Below are 15,311 nucleotides of genomic sequence, written 5' to 3'. Positions count from 1 at the left end.
GGGGTGTCAAATTGCCAGCCTGCGGGCCAGTTGCACCATACGGAGGCCATGCCCACCTCAGCTCCAGCAATGTGAAAAAAGTCACGATACATCACGACACATCACGTGACACATCGAGTTTGACACCCATGGTCTGGAGAAAAGAAGCTTGGAACTTCCTGATCTGAGTTTCCTTTCTTCAGCCCACCACAAGATTTCCCCTCCTGTCTTGGTGCCATAGTCTGGAGAAAATAAATTTAGATTTTCCTGATATGAGCTTCTTTTCTTCAGCCCTCTGCAGGAGTTCCCCTCCCTCACTATTCATAGAAGGGAAGAGAAATCTTTTGCCAGGAAGCAGCAGCTTGTAACATTCCTTGCCAGCTTTTCCATTGACTTTCTATGGAAGTCAGCAGAGAAAATTGCAAATATGATCACATGATTGCAGGGCACTTGGCAACTTGTCATAATACCTGAAATGTGATCAAATGACTATGGGAGGCGGGGACACAATTGTAACTTTAAGGACAGGTTGTCAGTACCTTTTAAAAAGTCCATTGTAACTTTGAACAGTCATTAAATGAGAACTGAGTTGAGAACTACCTCTAGAAAATTTCAAGTAACTAATATATTATCAAAAGTAGCTGGTGGGCTAAATGTTCTTGATGGATTACAGTTTTTTTCTTTATAATTTTATAACTGATTTTCAAAACATAAGATTAAAAGATAAAAGATAAAGATTTGAAAAAGAAAAACTTCAAGACAGAGAGAAGACAGAAGTGTAAAAAAGAAAAAAGAAAAGAAAAAGTAAGAAAAATAAAAGAATGATTTCTAACATTCTTTGGTACAGGTATGAATTTAAAAAATACACCAAACTCTTACTCATTTGTCTACAATATCTATAATATTTCTATAAATATTTCTATAATAAATATTTCTTTAATATTGTCTATAATATTGTCTACACTATTTCTATAACCCGGAATAATTCTAATAATTAAATCCAAAAATCAACATTTCATTTCTTTCAGTTTCTCACAAAAAAAATTCCAAAAGTGATTTCCAAGTAAATATAAAATTAATCAAAGTCTTTTATCAAATCTGGCAATTTTGCCACCTCCACCAATTCCATCAGCTTCACCATCCACTCTTCCATTGTAAATCGATTACAATTATGCAAGATGTAAGATTGTTTTATTCTTTTTCTTCAGTTCAATAATACCTAATTCTTGAAACTGTCTGGACAAATCTCTGCAGGTTTTTTTGGCAACAGTTTTCAGAAGCGGTTTGCCATTTCCTCCTTCCTAAGGCTGAGGGAAAGTGACTGGCCAGCTGGCTTTGTGCCTAATGTAGGAATAGAACTCCTGTTCTACCAATTTCTACCTTGGTACCTTAACCATTATACTTTAACATGATTCAAATTGCCATGGTAGGGATTTTTTCATGTTCATTATGTCATTGTGTATGAATACAGAGTTGTGTGAAAGAGCCAGGATTGTTTAGTCAAAACTGATTGGTAATATTCTTTAAATATCTGAAATGGTATATGAGGTTGTAAAGGATTATTACCAAAACAGGACACAAAATGATGCACTCAAGTTATTGGCACGCAGATTCCAGTCAACGTTAGAAAAGATTTCCTAGCAGAAAAAGCAGTTTAATAGTAGAATTTTTTTTAACAAAGAACATTACAAAGTTCTCTGTTCTAACAGCTTTTTTCTATCTTTGTTTCAGAGTCCCAGAAAGACTCAAAGCATAAAACATTCTTAGTTCTATCAGAAATTTCTTATGCCTGCTTCATACCTTGAAATCTTCTTCTGTTAAGAGATCACCTGCTCTGGGTACAACAAATAAGTCATTTAGTTGTATCACTTGAAATGTTGCTATCTGAGAAAAGGTGTCTGCTTCTGTCTCTTTGACCAGAATTTCTTCTGGAGAATCATTTTAGAATCTCTATCTCTTTTTCTAATTTTCATACTTGTATTTCACACTTATGATTTCTGTGACTGAACTAATTAAACATTTGGAAAAGACTCTTGCTAGTGATGTCTATTGATCTGCTTGCCTCTGTTAAAAAGGGGGTTATTGTTAATAAGAAGTTCATCAGCTTTTATCCAAAGCTGACTTTTTTGGAAAAGATTCTTGCCAGTGATGGTCTGTTTGTTCTTCATAAAAGGCCACATACTATATCTCAACATTTCTGCATTCATTTTGCATCTTCAGTATACATTCTATCAAGGTATACAGTTCCATTGCCTAGTTATCATATGGCCATCCTTCCCTAACTCATGGGATGAGGCCCTTGACTAAAGATCAACAAACTAATGCTCCAGTGTCATATGTCCAATGAATATCTTGACTGTAAGTCCTCAGTGTTCTTTCCAAAGTCATCACATTTTAACTTGACATAATGGGAAAATTGTTACATACATGGGATATTACATTAACTATTTTAATTAATACTAGTTTAATTTAGATCAAATTTATCTAGTCTAGCATACTGTTTGAAATGCCACTTTCGTTTGTGATAAGCATACAACTGAAAGGACAAAAATGACTTAAACCAGAAAGGGGTTGTGCATAGATAATAATTAAGACTTTTATGAAATCTACAGCCAATAATCTATAGGAAATATTAGCCAAAGAAAAAGATTTCACTTAATAAAATAAATTTGGTTCATGCAGTTGTGTTTGAATATTTCTTAAGTGAAGAGACAGTGCAGTTAACAGCAATATTGGAAAGCAACTGGGACTATCGTTCTGATATTGTCGACCATCTTCATGATATTTTAGGACCTGTTATTTTTTAATGATAATAAAACATATAAACATATAATGCTACTGTCCAAAGAATAATTTATTCACATACTACCTTTTCTGGATCCTTAGGAAATTTCAGCCTTTATTGAATTATCTTGTTAATATATTTTATCATCTTATTCTACTAAGGAACATTATAGAATATTAAAAATAGGTTCTTATTTGTTAGAGACAGCAAGAGCTTTTGCTATTGATAAATTCTTAAAAATAAGATGTAAAATAAGCAGCGCTCTTGAAATGTTTACAGCATAAAAGTTTATACAAAATAGCTTATTGATTAATTCATTTAAAAGCAAATGATGAATCCAGCTAACACTGCTTATTTGGTTGAAAGTTTAATAAATATGTAATTACTCATCTATACCAGATATTTGCAAAAGGAATGTCTGTTATCCTGTACATTAAAAAAAAAGTCCATTGCTGGAATTTACTAACATAAAACCAGTTCTTATGGGTTGTGATGCAAGGATTTGCTAACAGAATTGTCTTCTTATTTTGCCAAACTAAAATTCCTGCAATCTAATTTCATCAGTCCACAGATGTATTTATTATTCATCAGTCATCTACAATACAAGCCATCTGTTATCACTCAAAACACTTAAGAGATAGCCAATAACATGATCTCAAGGTTGAATGTTGGATGTGTTATTATTGGATTGGATGTCTCTGTAGTTATAAAATGAAATTTCCCTCTAGTTTGATGTTTAAAAAATGAAATAGCTGGAAAATATCAAATCACACTGATTTAATTAAACATAACCAAAAGTCACACAGCTGGAAATTCAGAAATGTGCTAAATAATCCCTTCTGTTAATAATGATGTTCCATAGGTTTATGTATGTATATAAAAATGCAACATTATATTTGCCTCAGTAACAACTATGCCTTTCATAATAAAATATAGATGTAATCACCTTAGATATGGCAGCACGTAGTATTACATATCAAAGACTCAGGGATTTGAAAGTGTGTCTCATATGGATAAATATACTCAGAAATTTTATGAAATAATAGTATCACCTCTAGAGAGATTTAGGTTGAAATAATCTTCCCATGCTTTATCCCATCAAATTCAAATTCTACTTCAAGGACATGAATATACAGTATATGCAGCATGTGTATGTATATACAATATATATACTGTATATACACACATATATAAATATATACTGAATACACAAACACACACACACACACACACACATATATATATATATGTGTGTGTGTGTGTGTGTGTGTGTGTGTGTGTGTGTGTGTAAATTACTAACAAAGAATTAAGGGAGACTAAGATGCATTTCTGACTCTTTAGTCTTCATCAGTCAGTCATACCCTTCTGAGATTCGAACCTGGGCTGATTGCATATTAGGCAGTATTTTTACCTCTTGAGCCACAGGATCTCTCTCGCTCTCTGTTAGCTTTCTGCAAGGGGAGATATGAGTCAAATGTTAACTATTTAGATTACCTTGCTAGGCCCCAAACATGGGGCAAATCTTTATTTCCTGTTTTCAGCCTTATCTCAAAGGCCATCGAACAGGCTGTAGTCACACCGGACAGTTCATATATTTGTGTAAATTACTAACAAAGAATTAAGGGAGACTAAGATGCATTTCTGACTCTTTAGTCTTCATCAGTCAGTCATACCCTTCTGAAATTTGAACCTGGGCTGATTGCATATTAGGCAGTATTTTTACCTCTAGCAAGGTAATCTAAATAGTTAACATTTGACTCATATCTCCCCTTGCAGAAAGCTAACAGAGAGTGAGAGAGATCCTGTGGCTCAAGAGGTAAAAATACTGCCTAATATGCAATCAGCCCAGTTTCGAATCTCAGAAGGGTATGACTGACTGATGAAGACTAAAGAGTCAGAAATGCATCTTAGTCTCCCTTAATTCTTTGTTAGTAATTTACACAAATATATGAACTGTCTGGTGTGACTACAGCCTGTTCGATGGCCTTTGAGATAAGGCTGAAAACAGGAAATAAAGATTTGCCCCATGTTTGGGGCCTAGCAAGGTAATCTAAATAGTTAACATTTGATACACACACACACACACACACACACACACATACATATATATATATATGGATGTTTGGTCATTCGGGTTTTCAGGGCAACGTTTCGACGAAATCTCATCCGTCATCCTCAGGCTGGTGACTTCAGCTTCGTTCTTCTGGGAGAAGTGTGTGGTAGTGGCTGTTTTTTCTTCTTTTCTTCTTCTTCAGAAAACATCTATACATATATATCTATATGTACATATCTATCTCTATCTCTATCTATCTATCTATCTATCTATCTATCTATCTATCTATCTATCTATACACACACACACATACACATATATACACATATATACATACATACATACATACATACATACATACATACGTAAACCATGTTACCAGTCTAAATCTGATGAAATCAATATTACAAGGAGGATTTGTTTTGCTTTGTTTTGTTTTTGTAGATTGCAGCAGTTGGTGGTAATTTGTATCTCAAAATTACAACCAACTACTACATAAATGCATAGGTATAAATCTTTATTTATCAAACATTAGCAGACATCAGACACCTGGTAAAATAGAGTACAAGTCAGGCAAAAATATAGGGAGAAAAAAAGAGAAAAACATACCTAAGAGACAAGAATTTACATTAGGTGTATTTATCTATCAAAAGGCATAGGGCTTTCCAGAACTACTGGAAACAATATTGTGCATCAATATTGGTCCCAATGGATTAGTCCCAAAGGAAGTGGCCTTTGACTATGGATCCTTAACCCTTTTTAGTAAATAAGACAGCAAAAAAGAAATAGAAAATAGGAGACAAGGTGAGCCTTCCTCCATTCTGTACCATAAAAAAAATAAATTGATGGATAAAGATGCTGTGTCCAGCCTGATGTGTACTGCCTATAGGCATAAACAAGTGGTGGGCAACCTTTTTTTTTTTTGTATTAAGGGCCATCTAATGGCCCTTAAGTAACACCAGCTGCCTGCAATTAGTGCAGGTTCGCATCCCACCAGGCTCAAGGTTGACTCAGCCTTCCATCCTTCCGAGGTAGGCAAAATGAGGACCCAGATTGTTGGGGGCAATTAAGCTGACTTTGTAATAATGCCGCTTGGGGTGTGTGTGAAAGCCCTAATAAGCAGGCATATACACAGAATGAAGGCTACTGCTAAGCTTGTAAGCCGCCCTGAGTCTTCGGAGAAGGGCGGGATATAAATGGAATTTTTTTAAAAAAAGATCATGGGATGTGTTAATACCACTTTATAATGCCTTGGTAAGGCCACACTTGAAATACTGCATCCAGTTTTGGTCACCACATCGTAAAAAAGGTGTTGAGACTCTAGAAAGGGTACAGAGAAGTTGATCAGGGGACTGGAGGCTAAAACATTTAAGGAAGAGTTGCTGGAATTGGGTATGTTTAGTTTAATGAAGAGAAGGATGAGGGGGGACATGATAGCAGTGTTCCAATATCTCAGAGGCTGCCACAAAAAAGAGGAAGTCAAGCTATTCTCCAAAGCAGCTGAAGGCAGGACAAGAAGCAACGGATGGAAACTAATCAAGGAGAGAAGTAACCTAGAACTAAGGAGAAACTTCCTGACAGTTAGAACAATTAATCAGTGGAACAATCTGCATCCAGAAGCTGTGAATGCTCCAACACTGGACGTTTTTAAGAGGAGACTGGACAGCAATTTGTCTGAAATGGTATAGGGTTCCCTGCCTGAGCAGTGGGTTTGACTAGATGACCTCCAAGGTCCCTTTCATTATTATTATTGTTCTTGTAGTTGTTGTTGTTGTTGTTAAGTCGTGGGCTCTGGAGAGCAGGAATGATGACATGAGGCTGAGTACAGGATTACTCATACTTTTATTCTTGCTGGAACTGTACTGAAGCTTGGGCCGCAACCAGCCACAATATATAGTCTAGCCCAGGGGTAGGCAACCTCGGCTCTTTTATGACTCATGGACTTCAACTCCCAGAATTCCTGGCTCAGGATTTCTGGGAGTTGAAGTCCATGAGTCATAAAAGAGCTGAGGTTGCCTACCCCTGGTCTAGCCCCTGGGCAGCAGCCAATAGGTTTGAACCCACGCTGGCCGCCTGAGGCTGACCAATTGCAGGACCAGAGACGGCCTGTCTGTGTTGCTGGAGAGCCATTAGCTCCTCCAGCAACGCACGTGGTGTGACACCACAAGCCCAATACATAACAATTATCATCATCATCATCATCATTTTTTTTAAAATTTTAATTCCATTTATATCCTGCCCTTCTCTGAAGACTCAGGGCGGCTTACAAGCTTAGCAGTAGCCTTCATTCTATGTATATGCCTGCTTATTAGGGCTTTCACACACACCCCCAAGCGGCATTATTACCAAGTCAGCTTAATTGCCCCCAACAATCTGGGTCCTCATTATCATTATTAAAAAACTCCCCATTAATGTTGCAAAGTTTGAATATACAGTACATTTTCATTTTTATTTACATGACAAAACAAATGAAGATGTACATTATTTCTCAAATGACATATTTTTTTTAAAATTATCATGTATCAGAAATAAAAACAATACATCAATCCTTTGAGACAGTCCAGACAAGAAGCACGAACTATGAGTACCATCATAGCTGATATTGTTACAATGGTTATTATAACCTTCATTATAAGGTTACAGTGGCAGAATCTTGTAAATCTGAAAGAATCTCTCCCCTCCCTTACTTTTACTCTCCTAAAAACTAGGGTGGGTCCATTCTGAGACCCCTTCTCTCACCTCCCCATCCTTCTTTCAAATTCAGACAACAGTGGCAAAGTTATATAACCCTAACTCTCATTGGTTCAGTCATTGGTCTTGGTTTAGTCATTCACCTTCAGGCTAGTCTACCTCACAAGACTGTGGTGGAAATTCATTATTAATAGTTCATTAAATGGGTTTAGGATGAATTCATACAATCATTTTGACTATTATACAATACTGTCATTTTCTTTATCTCCTAAAAATGACTAAAAAGTTCTTTACTATTGTATATATCATCTGACATTAAAATTTTCTTTAGTCCTTAACATACTGCCTCAGTCTCTTAAGTGCATTTGTTCTGACACAATCTAGAACAGGGGTGTCAAACTCGCAATGTCACATGATGTGTTGCTACGTATCGTGACTTTTTTTCCAATGGAGTGGGTGCAGTTTCGCTATGATGCATCCGGTCCACGGGCCGGCAGTTTGACACCCCTGATCTAGAATAAATGTGGTGGTATTGTTGTCATTTGTTAGTGCTATTTTCCACTGCATCACACATTTTATACACTAACATATGAATGATTAATGTGTAACTGTCTTACTTGAATTAAGAATGAGATAACCATGGATGGAAGAAAATTGGTTTTCTCTTACATTTTAATGTGAACATATTTAATTTTCCAACTTTTAATCAATAAATAGCTAAAGTGAAGCTGAAAGATTATGTGAGCTCAAAATTAGATTGATACTTGAAAAATTACTAGGAAATCATTGACCATCTTTATCAACCATGGAGAACAGACTGGAAAAAATATGAAATTATTTGCAACAGTTGAGCAAATACTGAAAAAATATGTTATGATTGTTCTCAGTTTCCTTTCATTGCAGTGTGAAGATCAGACATTATGGTGGTGGCATCCTATAGATCTATGCCGACTACCACAGGTTGCTATGACAGTATGAAAAGAAACAGAAGCAGAAATTTGTGCAAATGTTTTTAGCTCATCATGTTCTAAAGGGTAACAGTTTCAGTTAAAAGCTGATTATATTATGCTCATAGGTATTTCTATACAATTGTTGGCATAAAACATGATAACAAGAGCTGTAAAATTGTACATACAGTAAGCTAAAAGCATGCCTTTAAAAATATGAAGCAATTGCTGAAATGAGAACTGTTCTTGGAATAGATTTTAACACATTTATGTTATCACTGGCATGCTAGGCAATACTACATTAATCACTTAGGATGGAATCACACTGAATAGACTAGATGTCATGACACAATCATCTATTTGCAATCCTCTTGTGCTCTCACAATGTTTATTTAATCTTTTGTTTTCTAACAACAGAGCTGGATACATGAAAGCCTATCTTAACTGGATATCCTTAAAACAAATGTAGGGCTTGATTAGAGTGGCTTAGTGCTGAAATTATTCTTGAAGTAATTAGGGTTAAAAGCACTGTTAAAATCAGCCTTTGAAAAACAACTATGTGAATTTTTGAAAAATATATTCAGAAATGTATATGCCATGACTTTTGATGCACACCCCTTACACACATAAACATATGGGGAGGGAGAGGGAGAGGGGGAGAGAGAGGGAGGGACAGAAAGAGAGAGTATAGTGGAACATGAATTGAGATGCTTTATAAAGCCCTACATGGCATGGGTCCGGAATACCTTGGGGAGCACCTGCGGCCGGCATCAACTTCCCTCTGCCCAGTATGCCTCCTCAGGGTGCCACCGGTCAAAGAATGCCGACTGGTGGCCCCCAGGGGGAGGGCGTTCTCTGTGGGCGCGCCAGATTTATGTGTTCTGAACCAGCCTGCTACCGGCCTTGCAATAAGGCAAACCCCTGTTCAAACAGTAGAGACTGGAGAGCGTCTGAGGCTGCAAAGCGTCTGCCAAGATTTATTACACAAACAAGAAACAAAAACACTGGAACTTGAATCCTCAAACGGAAGGGTTGCTTTCAGCAACCAGCCCTTCCCCAAACACTCCTTTTATTTAGAGTTCAGGGCGTGGCCTCCCTGTGCCTCCTCCCGAGGAGTCCCACAGCCTTTCTCTGTTTGTTCCTGCTCGACTGCCTCCTGCGTCGGGCGTCCTTGAACAGGGCCAGCTGTGGGTCATCATCCTCCGCACTATCGGGCTCACGCAGCTGAGAAGAGGGCCCCGGCTGGGGGCTCTGCGAAGCCTCCAAGCCATCATCAACCAGTTCGTCTTCCACATTCTCCTCCTCCCCCTCATCTGAGTCATCCGAGACATCTGAGCCGGCTGCCGGACCCACAGGCTGGCCCTGAGTCACAACATTATGGAACCGTCTTCCAGTTGAGCTCTGGATGGCGCCCGACCTGTGCTCCTTCCGGCGCGATCTAAAGACTTATCTCTTCGAACAAGCTGGCCTGGCCTGATGGGATGGGGTTGGGTTTTATTACTTTTAATGTGTTTTAACTTATTGTAAGAGCTGTGGGCATTTTGTTTAATCTCTTTTAATTTTTGTATTTTGTCTTTTAATATGTACTGCCCTGCTCACCGCCCTGAGTCTTTCGGGAGAAGGGCGGTATACAAATAATAATAATAATAATAATAATAATAATAATAATAATAATAATAATAATAATAATAATAATAATAATAATAATAATAATAATAATAATCCAAATAGCATAAACTCTGCAGAATGGTGTTAAACAGACTTTTATTGGTCAGGCATCCTAGGCAAACTTACGTTTGCTGATAAGATCCTCCAACATGGCACATCTGTCCATCCTGACAGTGTAAAAGATTGAAGGTAAATTTACCCCATATTGTTTTGGAGCGAAGAAGCGTCCTTGCATGCATTCATGAAGAGATGTAGAACAAAGACAAAGCCTGGAAATCCTGCTATAAAACTTTAAACTCCACCCACTTACCTAGGTAAGCATGGTATTCACTAAACAGTCAGATTACCATTCCTATAAAGCATCTCTTGAGAAAATAACATTTAACCCTGTAAATGCTACATGTTCTTACATGCAATGCTGCTAGGGTGTTGTATTAACCCTGTAAATGCTGAATACAATAACACAGTTCTTAATTCCTAAACTAGATATAAAATGGTCCAGCACAGAGAGAGAGAATGAGCGATATGCCTTGGAATAATCCAGAGAAAATGCTTTTTCAGTTCAAGTTCTCAAAAAGCTTAACAAATGTACAACTAAATTAGTTTTAAAATGCTTCCAGCAGTGTCAATCAACTAATGTACTAAAATCAAATGCAGAAAATCTAATGGAGTGTATTCAAATACATTTTTGTAAGGCTTTTATTATTAAACATTTTCAAACTATGTACATGGGTCAAATGGCATGACTTTTCAGAGGATGCACAGCTGGCAACAGTTCCACATCAGAATGGAGCAAGTTATTAAGTGTCTGGAGAAGGGGAAATTCTGGTCTGTGTTCAATATTTTCATTGAGATAGAGATAGAAGGAATGTTTCTCAAATTTGCACATAACATGAAATGGTTGGGCTTTAATGGTTTAAATACCTTAAAAAGCAGAAGTGGATTTCAAAATGATATTGATAGATTAGAGATGATTGAAAACACAAAATAAAATTTAATAGAGATAAATGTTCTTCATCTGCAAAAAAAAAATATCATAAATACATAGCTCACCTCACTGTGTCCAGTTCTGGGATTGCTCTTTTGAGGAAGATCAATATTATTGAAGCAAAAGCAGACATGTAGACAGAAACTAGAGTCTCGTCAGGAGACACCGAAGAAACAACTGGTTATGATTAGCTTTGAAAAAAACATTCTCTATGGAGCAGGTATTACATATTTATTCAAGTACCTGAAATAGTATCTTGACTTCTTCTCTATTGTCTTAATGTGAAGAATGCAGAATAATGGCCTAAATTCAATAAGGCAGATTCCAGTTGAATATTTGGAAAACCTTCTTAACAATAAGAGCAGAGGAATCCATTACCAAGGAAAATAGTGGATTATCTTTCCTTAGATGTGTGCAGTGGCTTTTATTTTGAGTTCCTTCTTTGAGCTGATGGCCTAAAAAAACTTCATAGTTCTATTACTCTAGTCTAGATCCAGATTTTGTCATATGCAGAGTCATATTTCTAACCTAAATTAGGTTCATCTGTGGTCGCCCTGGTTGAGACCAAAACTAAGATAGTAGTAGCTTGTTTTGGTACTCATCTTTGCTAAATAATAATATACCATCCAGAAATGACAAGTTGTAAATGTACAGAACACCACTTTCTATAAATCTATAGGAAGTAATTTGCCTAGTTTCATATGTTATATTAAAGCTGTGTATCTGAGTATAACAAACCTTGTGTTTATTTTCAGAGATGATATGCAGGATAGCCATTCCACATTAAATCTCAAAGAAGCAACTGGAAATGCTTCTAGATGTGGCCTTTAAGCATGCAGTCACACCTCCTGATTAATGAAACGTAATAGACAATCTATTTGTAGCTCTCCTGTATTTTTCAACTGCTTCTTTCTCTCCATGTCTCTATAAGCCCCCCAAATCTGTTAAGAAGCAAAAAGTTGTGGCACAATTTCTTTGGTTTGTTTGCCCTCTGCCTAGAATGATTCTAGATGGATTAAAGCACTATTCAGACTTGTTTTTCAAAGTGAGTTTGAAAAGCCATATAGAGATTTTGAGATTTTGACAGTACTGGAAAAGACATAAAAATGATAGGTTGTTTACTATAATTGTTTTGAACATCTAGGTACTATTTCCTACAGAAATATAGACTTCAGCGTATCATACAACACAAACAAAGGATGCCAAAATTGCCAAAATTTCATTAGCAGATTAGATAATTTACACAAATACTATGTTAGTATGTACCTTGGGCAAACTGATGTTGAGGAATACTAATATTGTGTTGTACTATGGTTTAAACAAGCTAGCCAAGGATCTGTAATTCCTTATAACAGGGACATGTGGCGGGGGTCAAGATGATGGCCAAGATCCGTCAATTGAAATCTTTCCACTTCTGTTGCACATAAACACATGCACAGAAGAGGCAGTGGAGAGCAGTCCCAAGATACTTCTGGGTTCTGTGAAAATGTTTAGGGAGCATGATTTGCTGTTACTAAGCAACCAAAAAGCACTAGGCAACTGAGCAAAGATCACTAGAAACAATTCATTGTAAAGTTGTACCACTGCTTCAATTGTATAATCCCAAAAAGAGACAGCTATTTTGAAAACATAGTTAGGCAGATTATGCATTATTATGCATTATTATCTCTGCAGTCTGATTTGATTTCTCTGCTCTGGGTAGACTTTTGCATTTTTTCCAATACTTCTTTTGTCAATATTTTGTATGATAAATCAGTGTTGATCTGCTAGCATCTGTTCTGTTATTTATGATTCTGGATCTTTCCAGAACTGGTACATTTCTTTCAAATATCCTCTTCTTGTTGGGCTTGATGCACAATAACAGATCATTATTTCTTTTTAAGGTTAAATATCTTTTCTTCCAGTAGTTCTTCAGCTGCTGGTCCCTGTTACTCAGCTAACAATCCTGATTTTTTCACCGGATGTCCAGGAATTCCAACACTTAACATAGTTCCTATAACCTGGGTGACAACCAAGTTGATATGAGTTTCTGTAATTTATGTTTCACCGTATTTTTTATGGGAGAGATAATCTTTGTCTGATTCCTCTGATGAAACCTGTATAGTTAAACTTCTGGCATAATTCTCCTCTTCCTCCACAAGAACATCAAGGTAGTTATTATTATAGTTCATTGCACAGTCAGTCAGATGCTAATTTTTTGTTGCCCAGACTCAGAATGGACTTCCGGAAGCAGCATCCAAAACAGAAAACTGGTTGTTCACATATTTGAATGTCACTACTGCATCCAAGGTGTCTATTACTATTGGTACTACTTTGCTTTTTGTCTTTATTTTGCCTTTCAGTTGTTCTATTTCTATTTGCGAGTCTTTGTTATTTGTTATCTTCTCTAGTCTTTCTTTTCTATTCTATTGTCTCTAGTTACTGCCACATCCACTATCCAGACTGTTTTGTATTTCTATCAACAATTAGCTTGTTATATGGCAGGTACATATCTGTTGAATTCTAAAATCCCAGAACACTTTAGCTTCTTCATTTTCTATGCCTTTATTTTATGGTCCACCAAGTCTCGCTTGCAGGCAAATGTTGTTGTTGTTGTTGTTGGGTTTTTTTTGTTTTGTTTTTTTGCAGATCTTGCAATGCACCATTGTTGCTACTTTGTCATGTCACTGTTTGTAATCAGTTTGTGCGATCTACTTGCAGCAGCTGGTCAGGTGGTCCACTGTTTCTTTAGCTTCTTTGCAAAGGCTGCACTTGCTATCTGTTCCTGTCTTTTCAATTCTGGCCTTGTATGCATTAATTCTTAAGGCTTGGTCTTGTGCACCCAGGATTAGACCCTCAGCTTCTTTCTTTAATTTGCCTGGTTTTAGCAACTGCCAAATCTTTTTATTATCCTCTTTGCCTTTTTAAAAATGTGCTGTCTGTGTAATACTTTGTCTTCACATCTCTCATTTCTGTTCTTCATTTGATCTTTCTTGTAAGCCAGTTTGGTCTCTCCAGTACTTAGTAAGCCTTCCTGATATACTCGCTTCAGTGCATCTTCTTTACTCCCCTTCAGATATTCTTACAATGCCCTTTTTTTCTTCAATCATCTGATGTACTTACAACATTCTATGCCGATCTATTTTCATTGGTATGTAGAGACTTTCAATGTCATTGTGATGATGAAAAGCATGATTCATCATCATTATTTTTCTGATCATCCTATCCATGACCTTTAGTCCGCTTAAGTCCAGTCCATCTGTATATTTAATGACTGGAATTGCCTTGATGGTAGTTCCTCCAATGAGTTTGGACTTTTAAGATCTTCTTCACTCTCTTGACATGTTCATTTCTAATCTTTTTCTTGAGTATACTTCATGTTGTTAGCCTGAAGGATGCCCATGTTTTTGTAGTGATTGTCTTCATCCAGATTCTTGATGTTATTTCTACAGGGCATCTTGATTCGATCAGCTTCACTTTTTTCCCATTTGATGGTGACAGTGGCACATTTATCCAGTCCAAACTCCAGTGCAATATCTTGGCTCACCAGACAATATTGAGCAGCAATTCTGTTTTAGATGGTGTTTTTCCATACAGCTTCAGATCGTCCGTGTAAAGAAAATGAAATAGTCTGGCAGATATTTTGCATGTTTGATAGCCATGGCCTGAGTTATTCAGTATTGTTGACAGAGAAGTTAGCATAATAACAAATAGTAGTGAGTCTCCTTAGAAGAGTCCTCTCTTAATATTAACCTGTTCCAATCTATCACCAGTGACCAGCAGCTGTGTCTTCCATTGTTGTTGTTGTTGTTGTGACAAAGCTTTTGCTGTTTCTATTGATTCATGTTATTTCTGGGCACTTGATTATCCAATCAATCAAGTGGAATGGAGTCAAATACCTTCTTGTAATCAATCCATGCTAAATTCAAGTTGCTCTTGCTTTTCTTGCAGTTTCTCAAAAATTATCTTATAAATCAGGAATTGAACTCTTGTTCCTCTGCTGTAGGTCAATTTTCTTTCTGCTCAGGTGGAAAGAAAATGTTTTTTGATTAGACAGTGTTGGACTCCATTAGCTACCACACCAGTTAGCAATTTGAAAGTGGTTGGCAAGAAGATTTATTTAGTAGTTAGTTAATATAAGACATTGTACCAGGGTGCCAGGGAGTCTACAATGTTATATAATCATCATCATCATCATCATCATCATCATCATCATCATCA

Source organism: Vipera berus, assembly GCF_964194415.1.
Source record: "Vipera berus genome assembly, chromosome: Z".
Classification (NCBI taxonomy): domain Eukaryota; kingdom Metazoa; phylum Chordata; class Lepidosauria; order Squamata; family Viperidae; genus Vipera; species Vipera berus.
This window is presented reverse-complemented; position numbering follows the sequence as displayed.